This window comes from Aethina tumida, chromosome 2 (assembly GCF_024364675.1).
Source record: "Aethina tumida isolate Nest 87 chromosome 2, icAetTumi1.1, whole genome shotgun sequence".
Taxonomy (NCBI): Eukaryota; Metazoa; Arthropoda; class Insecta; order Coleoptera; family Nitidulidae; genus Aethina; species Aethina tumida.
In genome coordinates, this window is record NC_065436.1 from 19,040,823 (window position 1) to 19,056,315 (window position 15,493).

The 15,493-nt window shown below is 31.7% G+C and overlaps 1 protein-coding gene across 1 annotated transcript in view; it reads right to left on the reverse strand.

Moving 5' to 3' along the window:
* LOC109601018 (mental retardation GTPase activating protein homolog 4) overlaps positions 1-15,493 on the reverse strand; it is a 117,574-nt gene that overhangs the window by 27,499 nt on the left and 74,582 nt on the right. The window lies entirely within an intron of this gene.

Sequence of the window (15,493 nt, forward strand, 5' to 3'; positions counted from 1 at the left end):
CACATATTTTGTACTTTTCAATAAGTATAATTTTAGTAAACAAATTTTTTTAATACATTTTCTGCATAATACGCGAAACATTTCAAATTATGAAAAATGGCTCGGACTATCAAGGAGCTGGCCACCCCTGATATACAACATTACTTTTCTAATAAACTATTTGAAAATATCAGTGTTATATATTATGTAACTTGTATAAAATATGTTGTGTATTCTTTCGCTTGTTTGAGAATTCATTAACTAAATGTTTTTTAGTATTTATTATAGATATTTTAAAATATAGTCATACTTTTTAGTTGTAAGCAATTGGGATAATAAATTATTATGTGATCATTGGTCATGATTTTACTCTAAGCATATATCGCGTATTAATTAAAAACCGCTTATTCAGTGAACGACTAATGATCTACACAAATCATAGTCCAGAATTTTCTTTAACATGAGCTTCATCACAAATCAGAGCAATTACAATACTATATATATATATATATATATATATATATATATATATATATATATATATATATATATATATATATATAGTGTAACGATGTATACTACTTTGATTATAATAAACAATCAATTTTTTTAGTAAAAATTTATTTATTTAAATTAAATGCTTAATTTTAAGCAGTAAAATAACATTTATTTAATAAAATTAGTTTTCAGCAGGTAACTTATGATCTGTAAAAAATATCTAAAACTTTTTCGGAGATAAATTATAGGAAATTGAATTCTCTACAAAAAATGTCATATAAAATTTTCCCATAAAGTTTATGGTTGCGTCAGAAAATGAGGAAAATGTCAAAATTTTAAATCAATCCAACTTTAATGTTAAATAACTTTTGAAAAAATGAATATATCAAAAAACTGTAAGGGACATTTTTTGTAGAGCGTTAAATTTTCTATAAAAATCTGTTTTGGTCATTTTGAATTATCTCTAACGAAAGTTAAAAAATTTCAAAATCCAAGAGAACACCGTTCCCGTCTTATTTAAACAGGAAATTAAAATTTACGATTTTTTTACCATTTTCAACAAGATTTTCGATATAAATAAGAAAAAAACAAATTTGTCGATTTTTTTGAAACAGTCTAATATATATTGTTAAATTATTTTATATTTATTTATAATTATTTTATTATTATTTTATATTTATTTATAATTATTTATATTTTAAATTTTGGTTTATATTTAGTTCTTTTATTTCATCTATAAATATCAAATATAAATGCACAAAATGTATTATATATAATACGATGTAAATTCATAAATAATTGTTTTATAATAATATAATTATACTTCTACTGAAAAATTTTTAAATATACAGAAGTGTTCAACAATTATTGCGTTGAGACGGTCACACAAAATTGTTACTTACTAAAATAACAATAAATGTAAATTTGGGGATAATTTATGCGAGCCCGCTTGTTCAGGTCGCAAACGAAACTCGACCTTAGGGTGGTAATGCCATTCTGCAGCCGACTGTCCATGTATAAGTCGAATAAGAGTAGTTCTGAGATGAATGAACGATTACAATTAGATAGAACGCGTCATTCATTGTTAAGGGCTCAAGAATCTTTGGAATCTCGTCTAGAAAACGATCGTATTCAACACACTATCGGACGAAGTCGCGAGTACAGCTAGTAATGAATAAGTATCAATTCTGCTTTATAATTGCTTTTTATTACGAATTTAACAAGAGTTCAAGTCCCCATTCGCCGACAAAGGACCGACAAAAGATATGGCCCGCAATAACTATAAAAATTAGATAACCGCGACGTTCCGTGGACGCGCAAGCGAAATAATTACATGGACACTTAACCTCTGCGCTGTGCGTCGAGCCTTGTGTGTGTGAACAATTAAAATTCGACTAATAACCGGCCACTTCCGCGGCTTTCCTGAAATTATATTATAAAGAAGAAACAAAAAAAAAAACGGCCGACAGTCGAACACGTTTCGGTTCTCACGGAGACGTCGCTCGTCCTCTTTTCCGGAATCCGGGAGGTCGCGAGGCGGATTCTCTCCGTTTTCGGTTCTCTTTTCTTTTTTGCCCGCGCCGACGCTGGCGTATGTGAAACTACTTTTTAATGAGGATGTGCAAGTGCCGCCAGAGGAATTTCACTTTAAGTCGCTATTAGACTTGTAATTTGTATTGTGGACGATATTTATGGCTTCCTGAAAACTGTGCGGCGCAACTTCAAAATATTTTTAACGAAATTATGTAACATATTTTAATTAATCTTTCAAAAAAACGGGCACTAGACTGAACTTTTTGGTGGATTAAAAACTCTTTTTTTGTGCGAAAAATGTTACGTAACGTTTTTAAATTATTAGAAATTTCGTTGGAAGGTTAAGTAGACGAAATAGTTTCTTTATCATTGACGTAAACTTGTTTAAATTTTATTGCATTCTTTTATTGTCCGGTTTTCTTTGTCGGCGAAAACTTGAAATGTGGCTAAAAATTGTGCCGAAATTAATGCACACTCTTTCACATTAGACTTAGTTGACACCATTAATTGTTGTTAGTTCGGTGACATAATCATTCTTTTCGTGTAGAATAAAGTAATTTATTAATTGTTTAAATCATTTAAACCAGACTTCATGTGTCTAAATTATGATAAAATTGGTACAAAACCGAAACTTAATTCGTTTTTTTTCTTTAATATTAAATTCCATCAAGTGGCCAAATAGTAGAGGTCGTTGCCCACATCTTAGAATTTACTTAAGATACTTTTATATTCTGCTCTATAGCCACTGGAATGAAAAAGTTATAAAATATTGGTAAAATACTGAAGAAAGGTTCATAATTTCAGGAAATGTTGGTAGTCATAAGATACTTCGATGCTGCAAGTTTCAGATCTTTATCTGTTACCGTTTCTGAATATATCAAAAAATACTGAAAATCAGTAAATATTATAATTGCTCTTAATTTTTCGTGAAACGCTTATTGCTAGTTATAAGTGAATACAGAAAAAAAATGCCAAATTGTAGTAAAAGTCTGTTAGTATAACGATATATACTACTTTGATTATAATAAACAATCAATTCTTTTAGTAAAAATCTATTTATTTAAATAAAATGCTTAATTCTAAGCTGTAAAATAACATTTATTTAATAAAATTTTTAGTTTTCTGCAGATAACTTATGATCTGTACAAAATATCGAAAACTTTTTCGGAGACAAATTATAGGAAATTGAATTCTCTACAAAAAATGTCATATAAAATTTTCCCATAAAGTTAATGGTTGCGTCAGAAAATGATAAAAATGTCAAAATTTTAAATCAATACAACTTTAATGTTAAATAACTTTTGAAAAAATGAATATAACAAAAAACACATTTTTTGTAGAGCGCTAAATTTTCTATAAAAATCTGTTTTGATCATTTTAAAATATTATCTCTAACGAGAGTTAAAAGATTTCAAAATCCAAGAGAACACCGTTCCCGTGTTATTTAAACGGGAAATTAAAATTTACGATGTGGCACCTCTTAATATTAATATTAAGAGCTGTAACTTTCACAGTATTTTTGTTTACCATTTCAAACAATATTTTCGATATAAATAAGAAAAAAAAATTTGTCGATTTTTTTGACATAACTGTACATAAAAATCTTAAAAAAAAACGAGAGTATTTTCTTAATTTTAATTTTTAACCATGTTATGATAACGATAAGAATGTGAAATTACTTTTTTTTAATTTTTCAATCAATTTTCGATGAAATTATGAACTTCGGGAATTTTTTAAAACGGTACGTCACATTGAAAAAAAAAAAAAAATAAAAAATCGATTTTTTGCTCAAAAATCGGTTTCTTTTTGTGATTTAACTCTTGAAATGATAAAATACAGAACAGAAAATATAGAAAAAATAAGAACACATATTATATCAGTATAAAATACCATTGTTTATATAATTCAAATATGTTTAGGAATTTAAATTTTCCTTTAAATTTATTCTATCATTTCAAGAGTTACATCATAAAAAGAAATCAATTTTTGGGCAAAATTTTAATTTTAATTTTTTTCAATGTAATTTACCGTTTAATTATCGAAGCTCATAATTTCATCGAAAATTGAATGAGGAATTCAAAAAAATAGTTTCATATTTTTATCGTTATCGTAACATGGTTAAAAATCAAAATTAAGAAAATAACCTCGTATTTTTAGGGTTGTTATGAACAGATATAGCTCTTATAGCTTATTTTTTTCTAGAAGCTACCATCATGCCTCAAAACATATCCGGTATTTAGATCAATCGATTCACAAGGTGCTGAGAATGACAATTTTTACTCATTTTCAGTATTTTTTGATTTATTCAGAAACAGTAACAGATAAAGATCTGAAACTTGCAGCATCGAAGTATCTTATGAGTACCAACATTTGCTGAAATTATAAACGGGATTCGGTATTCTTATCGCCCCATGGCATCCACTTTTCTTGAGCCAATCTTTTCAATATTTAATGCGTACCTCTGATTTATTTTAGTAGATACAGTAAAATGTATTTGATTTTATTGCTAATGTTGTCAATATAAATAGTCGATTAACTTAAATGACCCTTTAGTTGGTAAATTAATTATAATAATAATAATTCATTAGTGTTAGAATCCCTACTATTAAAAACTTATATTTTTTTCCGGATTATTTTTATTAATATATCTTTCCACCCATTCTTATAGTAGTTCCTGAGATACGACCGACAACATCCACTATTTGGCCACCCGACACAAACTGCTAATGTTCATTAGCGAAATAAACCAAATTCGTAATAAAACACGCAATTCAACAAAGTTTGCTGTACGAGCGAACAGTAAAATATGTAAATTTAAACTCTACTATATTTCCCGAGCAGTTAATTAATAAATTTCACATACAGTCTCTCACCGAAATAGTTCCACCCCCTCACGCCAAACAAGAAACTCCACCTTTGCAAACTTAATTCACGAGTACAAATTCGGATTTTTGCCAAGAACCAAGATACAATGGCGGGTGCTAATTAATTATATCGCGGCAGAGAACGAGGGGTGGCTAAGGCCGCCCCCGAACCATCATTATAACTTGGAAACTCCAAGTACTACACAAACAATATTTCGTGGAATAGTTTTCGTTGTGCAGCCGCGGGCTTACAAGGGCAGGCGGAGGCGAACTTCGGGAACGCACAGTGGAACAGAAACCATTGTTTAGGAAACATAAAATTGTTAAAGGTTTATAATATTAATTAATTAAATCATTTCATCATTCTTGCATAGAAATATATCCACAACAAATGAAAATTAAATTTGGCACTAAAATGACAATTTTGAAGCCTAATGTACATATAAATGTCAGATTTTAGAAGTCACTGAAATTTAAAGATAATTTTAAAACGTATATATTATATATGGCGAAACCAAATCAGGACAAAGCAATGTGTGAGATAAGAAAACTGATTCAAGCTGCAATTCCGTCGATAGATACCCTGAAAAATGTTGATAATACTAACAAAAGGAAGGATGATTCTAACCAACAAAACCCAGAAAAGCAAAAATACATGAAAGAATAATATTATGTAGTGTAGTACCTTTCGTTAATATATTAAATATTTTGTATGTATTGAGTTTTATTTGGTGTCTGCAAACTTTCTTTCTCAATTGTCTTAACTGAAACTAAGAGAAAATACAGACCATTTTAATAAATTAGCATAATAAGTTTGATTTATTCCATTGTGTGAGTCCCCACGTAATTGGTTGTTAAGCAAACATTATAAGTACCGAAATGATAGATACAAAGGACGCATATTTTTATTTTTGACCCCACAGTAGACGGCGGCACGTGGATTTTCAAACGGCACGCCGCCGTCTCCGCGATTTGTCATTATTTCGCCGTTCCAGGCGATTTTGCGGTGCCGTGTACCGCCGCAGGTCCCTTCCACGGCAACGACGCCACTCCCGGATTCTGTCATCGCCTTCCGATTGTCCGGAAACAAAGACCTTTTTGCGGAGAGCCGCTTTGTACTTGAATCGTTCGGCTTCCAGAAACAATTCTGTTTTATAATAAACGTTTTGTTTGAAAATGCGTTTTAATAAACAACAACTTACTTAATTATTAAAATATTACAATAATGTGTTATATAAATATGTGACAATCTTTGTTTAATGTGCACTTTCATGAAAACTGTCACCGTAAATAGGTGATAGGTAAAATTAATGACAAAGGAACGGAATTATTTAACAATAATCATAAATTAAACTGATTAATTTTATCTCACTCTTAAACTGTTGTAATAGAACGCAAGTATAAATTATCAATGTTCAGAAAGTCGATGTTTATATACTTAATATATAAATTACCTTCGTATAGAATGAAAGTGATAAATATTTATTACTTCCTCCATTATAAATTCCTGGAGAATTTTACGTTACATACGCAAACGAGGTACAACGTATTATTAAGTATTTAAAATTATATATGCACGCTTTAGTATTAAAAAAAATAGCGTACCATTTTTCTGACATGACCTGATTTTGCAAAAACTGCACTTACGGCATATAATTTGCGAGTTCGTTACACCACTTAATTCATGTCACTCTGTATATAAATACCAATATGGAATATTTAATATATTAACCGGCATCTTAAATAACTCCTCGTCTATTTATTATATTTTAATTCGCGGTTCGATCTTGATTGTGTTAATTGGCGCATTCTCCAAATGACGACCAATCGCGACGTCTCTTTCGAAATGCCTTCGATTTAAGTCATAAATAATACATGGCGCGTCTCGGATACGTTTTGAATCTTTGTGTGTGGCATCTTGAGATACACTTAGGAATATCCAGTCCGGACCATAACGCATAAATATGTTGTATTGACAGGTAAGACGTTCATATTACCGCGCCATCAATTAAAATACATAACTGTAACCCGATAATTTAAATCTGGTAACGAGGTGGAAACTAATCTTTTAATTAGATGATTTGAGAATGGGTTTTCTAAAAGGAAAATGAATAAATCGGATTCAGAGTAATAGTATTAACATTTTTAATCCAGTTCATTCATTTATGTTATATATGAAACTTGGAACACTCAAATTTATGTTGTTGAACACCAATTTCTAATTTTTGAAAAGCTTCATAAAATTAAAAATTTTAGAAATGATGGCAGTTGTAAGTTATAATCCTTAAGAACTATTTTTCTAGAAAATTGTTTAAAGGTTTAAATTATTTAGAAAAAATATTTGTACAGTAGTGGACATGATTATATCAACAAACATTAAATATTTTAGCTGTAACTCTTTAATATAAACTACCCTTATGTTGTTATATACAGTATTGGCAGAAAGTATATAACTTTTTTAAAACTCAAATAATTTTTGTCCCGGTTATTATGTTCAAAAAAATATATATTAAAAATTAACTTAGTTAAACAATAAAAAATAAAGATTTTAATTTTACTGATGATTATTTGTTCTGGACTGGAAAAAAGTAGAGCAACTTATGCTGTTTAAAGTTGTATTGCTATAAATAATTTGCAACAGAAGTCTTCTGCAAAACCGTGAATAAAACATGTTGATTATTATACTCTTTGTGTCTTATTTTGTTGTTTACTTCTTCCAAGGAAATTGACAAGGTCAGTTCATAATATTAAATTTTTCCCTTAAAAGCCACTGCTTCAAATATTTTGTAGTATCCTTCGGGTCATTATCTTGTTGAAAATAATGATTTAGAGGCATATTTCTATCTGAATATCATGTTGTTCCTCAATACTGTATATAATTCTGGACATAAACATACCTTCGTTAATTTTATAAGAGTTTTTAATCATTAAATCTGTATTATTCAATTTAACATTAACAATTTTGTATCCTTTTTGTTTTATAATTTTGACTCATCTCCATGGCATAGGCTTAAACATTTCCAAATATACGACAAGTCTATATTTCTTCAAGTTTTGTTAATTTCTGTGATGAATTCATTTAAATTTGTAAAATTTTTTAGCCGAATTAGGGCAACATTTTGGATTTGTGTTTGGAATTATTTTCATATTGAAACACATTTATTAAAAGTATCGTTTCTTCGATATATGGAAGTAAGTTGTTACATCACTGTACATAAATCAGCCGAAGAGGAGCTATGTCGGAAGAATTGAACCATCCCCTTAGCATGATTAAACTCTGTCACATGTGGGTATAACAAACTTTTTGTGTAGTTTTTTCCCTATAAAATCTTTTATAGAAGCAGACTCTTCATTTTCAATTAAATTTCACAGACAATTAGTCGTTTCCACTGTTCTGTGGTCCAATGATTTTGATTCTAAGCAAGTCAAAATTAGACATTCACATTTTCAGTAGAAACCAGAGTTTTTTCTTGTAGATTTGGGGTCAAACGAAACTCCATCCATTAACCATATTCTCACAGTTCTTGAATTAATTTCAGCAAGAGTCAGTTCCTTCAGGTTGGCTTTAATTTCAGTTGAAGCTAAGATGGATTTTCTTTTGAGTTTTTAGAAATTAATAAAAAAATAATTAAATAATTATAATAAGCAAAAGATAGCTAGGAAATAATAGATTTAAATTCTAGTTTATCGAAATTAATCCGTGAAATTGCCGCCAAATTCTGGTGTACCCTATACAAAATCATTTAACTACACGTTTCGAACAAAAACGCATACAGCACAATAAAATAAATGATTAAGTAACGCGGCAGCATTTACCAATTACTTGACACTTGAATAGTTAGCACATAACTTTTAAAAAATATTGGTACTGACACCACTCATAAATAAACACAATCTCCTAAAGGCCAACAGGAGGTGTTTTCCGAAGATGAATTATTGTTAATAGAATAAGTGAATGGTATGTTCTGTGGTCCTTGATTAAGTACATTAATTACATTGGGCCAGTCCACACAGTAATTATAGGACGTACGCATCCTGCTCAGCTCATTACATTCTCATTAGATGGCGATGCAGATACCCGGTACCACATTTTCGTTTGCTTAGATAGGAATCGAATCGTCGGTTTTACGTGACTCTACGATTAGAGTTTGCGCCGTGCACGAACTGCTTGACTGAAATACTCCGGTTTCCAGTTTCACAAATGTTTTTTAAATTATTATAACACGAACTGATGTGGCTAATGAACAAATCGGGGCGAGAGATTAATTTCCATCGTTTAATTTGCATCGTCAGTGGCCGCGAATCGGAACCATCGTCGGTTAATCATGTTTACTTTTCAGTGAGTAATGGCGTTACCGCCTCCCGATTTTCATTGATAAAAACCAATCGGCCTGATTTACGAGCGGCGGTTCAGTTACGGGCGCCTGGCCTCCTAATATATCGGCCACCGTGATCCAACTTCAAATCTTAACCGGATCAAGAGTTAACATCACCGTCAAAAACCTCTTCTGAATGATGAAACCGTTGAACCGTTGAACTCCTTGAAGGAGATTTGTCCCTATTCAGCAATACTTTTACAGCCGAATAACACCATTATCAAATTGGGCTGTTTTATTTATAGATGGCAGGTCATTGTGCGGGAGCCCCTTTCCGACAGGCCGGTGCGCAACAGAAGCCGCGCGAATCGCTCGCGGGCCACCGGCCGAACCCCGAGCCACGCCATAAATTAGCCGCCTCATAATTGCCTTTCATCGGCCGTAATTAAACGTCTTTGCTCTTGGGGCGGCCCGATGGGGGGAGGAGGGGATCCCGTGATTTATTGGACGCATCGATCTATCGGCGGCTATCGGTGGCCACCTCTTCCACTCATGGGGTTAAGCAAACAGGAGGTTGCTACCTTCGGTTGTAATAAGCTGATTATAAGCTTGTTTGTAAATTAAAAAGAATCTCGCTTTGGGCGAGTATGAATGAGATATAGAAACCTTAAAGGTTGATCGAGGAATAATGGGAAAACATTTCGTTAAGAAATTCAAGATTCTGAGATAAGAAAACAATTATTTTCGTTAGCATTATCCATACATTCTGTTCGTATTAATTTCTCACGTAGGTTACATTTAAAGATTATAATTATCATCATTAAATTTCAATTTGAGACCAGCAAGTGTGATAATTTTTTTGTGGCATTAATATTTGTATCTAACATTCTCAGAAGTATCTACGGTGCTCTGTTGACGATTGTCAAGTCTATCTGTCCCTTGGAATTTTGACGGATTAAATCTAGCTTTATACAAACACTTTTTTTATTATCTTGATCCCTCCATTAGCCTAAATCTCATCGTCGACTGTTAGATTGTTTATTAAGCAGTTAATTACGATCAACAACCATAACAAAGCTAAACATAAATCAGTTTTAATTATGCGTGGTTCAGAATTTTTATGAGGTGTTGTCTGCCCATCCAAACTAATTAATTTTATATCAATAATTAATATCTTTTTCGAAAGTTGCAAATTATTATAATGCACCTCCTGTGTATGCAGCGAATATATGCAACAGTTTCCGGCACTGTTATTAAAATTATTATTAAGTCTTCATATGTAATTAACGGATGACTTCTTAAACTTAAAACAGTCATAAAATTACAATGATTTACCTCTTAATTTAATCGCAATGCCAAATTCGGTAATGTAAATTCTCCGGGCCGGTTATTTTTTCATTAAATTAATGTTGTGTGTTTCGGTTGCACGTCTGGCCGAAGAAACCGCTCGATGGCAATGTCGATAGGAACTATCTCCGTGTGTGGTAGCGGATTATAATAATCAGAAGGAATTAAATTAAGTCCGATGCCGCGGAATCGGTCTGTACGGCTCCACTTGGAGACACTTTGTTCTAGCCACGGACGATGGAAATCGACAGAGAACCAACCGATATGCACATAATTAAATGTGAAAAAACCAAAACTATTTGTACATTGTTTTTGCAGAATCAGCAGAAATGGCATTTAATTTTACGTCTTGCTTCACTGCTACTTGGTTAAGGAAAAGTAATTTTTCTCTTCCCCGGTCAGTTTCGGACAAGGAAAAATATGATGAGTAAAAATATTCATCATTTTCCTGCAGGAAAAATTCAGATTGTGTCCTCTATTAATCGCATATCATTCCGTTTAGTGTTTTGTTGTTGTTTGTTGTCAATGTGGCTCAAGTCGCGCGACCCAACATCCTTATCTGATCACATAATGGTGGACTGATAGATCATCGATTAGTGGGGCCCGTCAATTTTTTTTTTCGGTCGGCGACCCACGGGGTGATTAATGAAACTAGCCCGGCATGGGATATTTACGTAACATGGGATGTCACAAGTCGAATTCTCCGTATAATTTTGACCGGGTAATGTGTCATGGATGGTACTAATTGAAAAAAATCCGGAAAATTGATGGTCAATCTCGTTATTGGACCATAAAATTATTCATTATTTCAGTCAACACATTCCATATCATCAGTTTGTACAAAATGGATATACTTTCAAGACTAATCGATGAAGTCACACTTATCCCTGATGTTCAAAATATTTTTAAAGTTTAAACTATGGTAATTACACCTAATTCTCTTTTTTCATGAATTTTTTACACGAATTTGATTTAAGATGAATTAAAAAAAAATCTACACTTTACACGATTTTTCAATGATTCTATGGTTTTCTTGAAACTCATATTATTATATTATTTTCTTTTTTAAATATAATTTATTTTTTATAATATATTTAATAAATTAAAATGTATAAGCACGAAATAAGTGAATTTTTTAATATTCTTTACACCTAATTCTCTATTTACATCAATTTTTTGAGAACGTATCTATCCTGTAAAAAGAGAATTAGGTGTATTATGTAATGATAAACAATTAAAAATAATATCTCCTAAATATAACAGGTGAATTAATAAGTTTAGATTGTTAAAAAATGGTGAAATGTCATGGTTGATACTAATTGAAAAATATCCTGACAAATTCATGGTCAAACTTGTTATTCGACCATAAAATTACAGATTATTTCAGTCAACGCGTTCCAAGGCATCTTTTATATAAATTATTATATGCCTCGAAATATTAAGTGATTTCTTCTACCTAAACAAAATTATTAATATGTGAAATAATCAGTTCAACTTATATTTAAAATTTTTAAAAATGATGTAAATGTCGAATTAGTTGAAATAAAAATTCCTGTAAATGATTCTAGGGCCTAATATTATATGAAATATATATCCCTTAAATGAAGTTGGTGAAGTTCACATTTCTACTTAATATTTATAATGTAAAGAGTTTAAATAATTGAATTGTTATTTAGTAATTATAATTTGGAAACAGAAGCCTTGTATGTAATAAACAATTTAAAAAATTTCTACTGGATTTGGAGTATTGTTTGAACAAAATTGTAAAATTGTTAAAATAATTAGTTAAAAAATTCATACATTTAAGGTTATTAAAAATAGTAAAAATAAAAAAAAAAACAAAATAATCGTCATTCTTATTATTTGACCATAAAATTATTCATAATTTCAATAAACCCATTTTAGGGCATCATTTTGTATAAGTTGTAGTAGTATGTAATTCTGAATAAATGCCTCAAATAATGATTTGAATATGTATTATATTTACAAACTAAAAAGTATATCGTACAATTGTTATTTAATATTAATAATCATGATCAAGTAGATTATAGGATAAGATAAACAATTAAAATGTATTTTATATATTAAACTACTTTTAAAATATTATTATTGTGGTGGAAGTGGAATAATTAGTTGAAAGTACATTTAAGATTATTTATGGTGGTACATCATGAATGGTACCAAATGAAGAAAAAGTTGTTCGAGTATAAAATTACAGTGGGAGTAATGGATGGCACTAATTGAAAAATATTCACATTTATGTTGGAAGTTCACAATGTTTAACATATAATTTAAAAGATTTAAAAATTGTAATTTTTATTTAATAATAATAATATCTGATAATAAATATTTTTAGATATGACAAACAATTAAATATAATTTTTATTCTCTGTATGAGACTTTTTTTACATAAATGTATGAAATAGAAAATAAGTTGAATCATATGGTATGTTAAAAAAATATTAATTATTAAAATTATTTAAATAAGGATGAACAAGAATAACGTCTCACATTTGTAAAAAATCGTTTTCTACCTTTAGAAGCATCAGTATATTAGTCTTAGTTATGAACAATTTGTGAACGATTGAAGACTGTTTTCCATTTCCAACATTCCGTACCTCATTCGGAAAAACATTGGTCGATCTCACTATTACATTGTTCACACAGTGTAACATGTGCACGGCCGTATGATTAATATAAAGTGTGATAATTATTAATTATCAAAATGTTACATATGTAACAAGCTGTTAATTAAATTTTCACTGACAATGTCACATATATTTTACATAAATTTACCTAATACGAAGTGATTAATGAATTCGTTCAAGCGTGCACGGCACATATTTCAGTGCATTGTGCTCAAGACCGTTAAAATTTGAACATTTACATGTTGTTAACCGTAAATTGATGATGCGAGGAGATATTGGACATTTGCACAACTTCGCATATAAAATTATAAGTTATAGGCAATTATTAATGACTTTTAAGTTGCCCTTTAACCAAATTCATTCTCAATTAAATGTAATGTAGTTGTTAATATTATAGAGTTTATTGATTTTAATGTATGCATTAAATTTCAACTATTAATTTGAATTGATGTAAAATAAACTAATTAATATCTTGCCTACCTCAATTAGATTACAATTGGTTCAAGCATAAGTGTATGTGATTAGACAAGTTCACTTTAAGATGAAGGAATGGAGATGTTAGTCCTAAAGAAATGTAGCAATGTTTTATCGCCCATTAAGTTGTTATAGAACCTATTTTCAGAATATATAAAAGAGATTTTTTTTCGCTTAAATTTTATTTTAACTGCGGGTTTATTATTACTAAAACTGGACTAATTATATGTTATAATTAAAATATTAACTTAATATTTTAATAAAAAAAAGTTAATTGTTTAAAATATAGTTATTTAAACATCATTTATTCCTCAAATTTTATTTGAAAATAAAACTCGGAAGTAATTAGGCGTGAATGATAAAAAATATTTATTTTCACTGGACCCTGGACATTACCAAATGAAGGTGACATAATACCATGTCCTTTGCACATCCACGCAGCAGTACATGTAAAAGAACTCGGTCGATTTCCATACAAAACATGTTCCGTATGTTGACATACGCACATTCGACCGTCGGCCGTCGAAAACCGCTTGTTTTCACTCAGAATTACAAATTCATCCATCACAGCGGCGGACAAATTAAAACGACAATCGTTTTGCCGGGGGAATGCGCGTTTTTTGCCATCGTAGTGATCCGCTATCGTCGACGGCGATCTCCACTGTCGCGGCTCCCCTGGGGACCCGAAGAAACGGGCGCGGGACATGGTGGAGCTGCAGCGGCGGTCCGAGAGGCCCCCGTCCTCGCAGGATATGTTAATAGCCGCCGTCCGACCAAAGGCCGCCGTACATCTCCCCGGCTACTAATTGCATACAAATCAAAGGCCTGAAAGAGACCGCTAAATTTATGTTAAATATCCACCGGAGATGCGATCTTAATCTGGCCGTGGCTCTGGCTACCATCGATGCGGCCGTCGCGAAGAAGCGACTCCAGGATGAGACTCTAGATTATCCACAGGGGCGTACCGCTGTGTCTCTCCTCCAATTTTCTGCTACGTATAGCCGGTGATCATCAAGCCACTGAACGCATCTCGAACGGGATCATATTTTGCAGGAAGCCGGACAAATTAAATAAGACGTTTTAATAAGTCTGCTTATCAAAGGAGGAAGCAAACTCACATCACATTCTAAGTGGTTAAAAATTGTGTGTCGTGTCCGTACATGTAGGCCGTTAATTACCGTAATACGTTCGACTAAGTTGACTGGTAAGTCATTTGGAGACAGTTACAGCGTGCACTTTTATTTAGCGTCCCCTAAAAGTATCAATCCATCTTCTAAAATCGTCCCGACATCCACATTTCATACCGAGATGGGAAAAAACACGTGGTCCCCGTGCCCGTGCCCACCCTTCGGCCTTATTAATGTTCGAATCGTTCCGTTCACTGTTTGTAAATAGTCGAATTCCAGAGCAATTTATATATTTAGCGGCAGATTAATATGGTGTCGCGTTCCGGCGTTCACGTATTTTAATCATGCCGGGCGCGAGTCTCCGCTCCGGCCCGTCTAAAAAATGCGTTCGATGTGTCGTCCTGCCACCGCTCCACCAGATTTATCGCCCGGCGATATTCGCCTCGAAGGCACCTAAATCATAGCGTGGAGATCCCAGTCGCATTAAATGATGACGGGAGCCTCCGCGAGTTCGGCTCTGGATCTGGACCAGACGCATTGCAGACGTGCTCCAAATGTTCAACGTCAACGTCTTTGCTAAGCTATGTCTGTTATGTAGAAAAATTAACTATGCAGTTTGAAATCGGTCCGAAACCAACTCATACTACTCCAAATCCATATTTCTGGATTATAGAAAAAGATAATTTTGCCTTAAAGACTTTCTATTT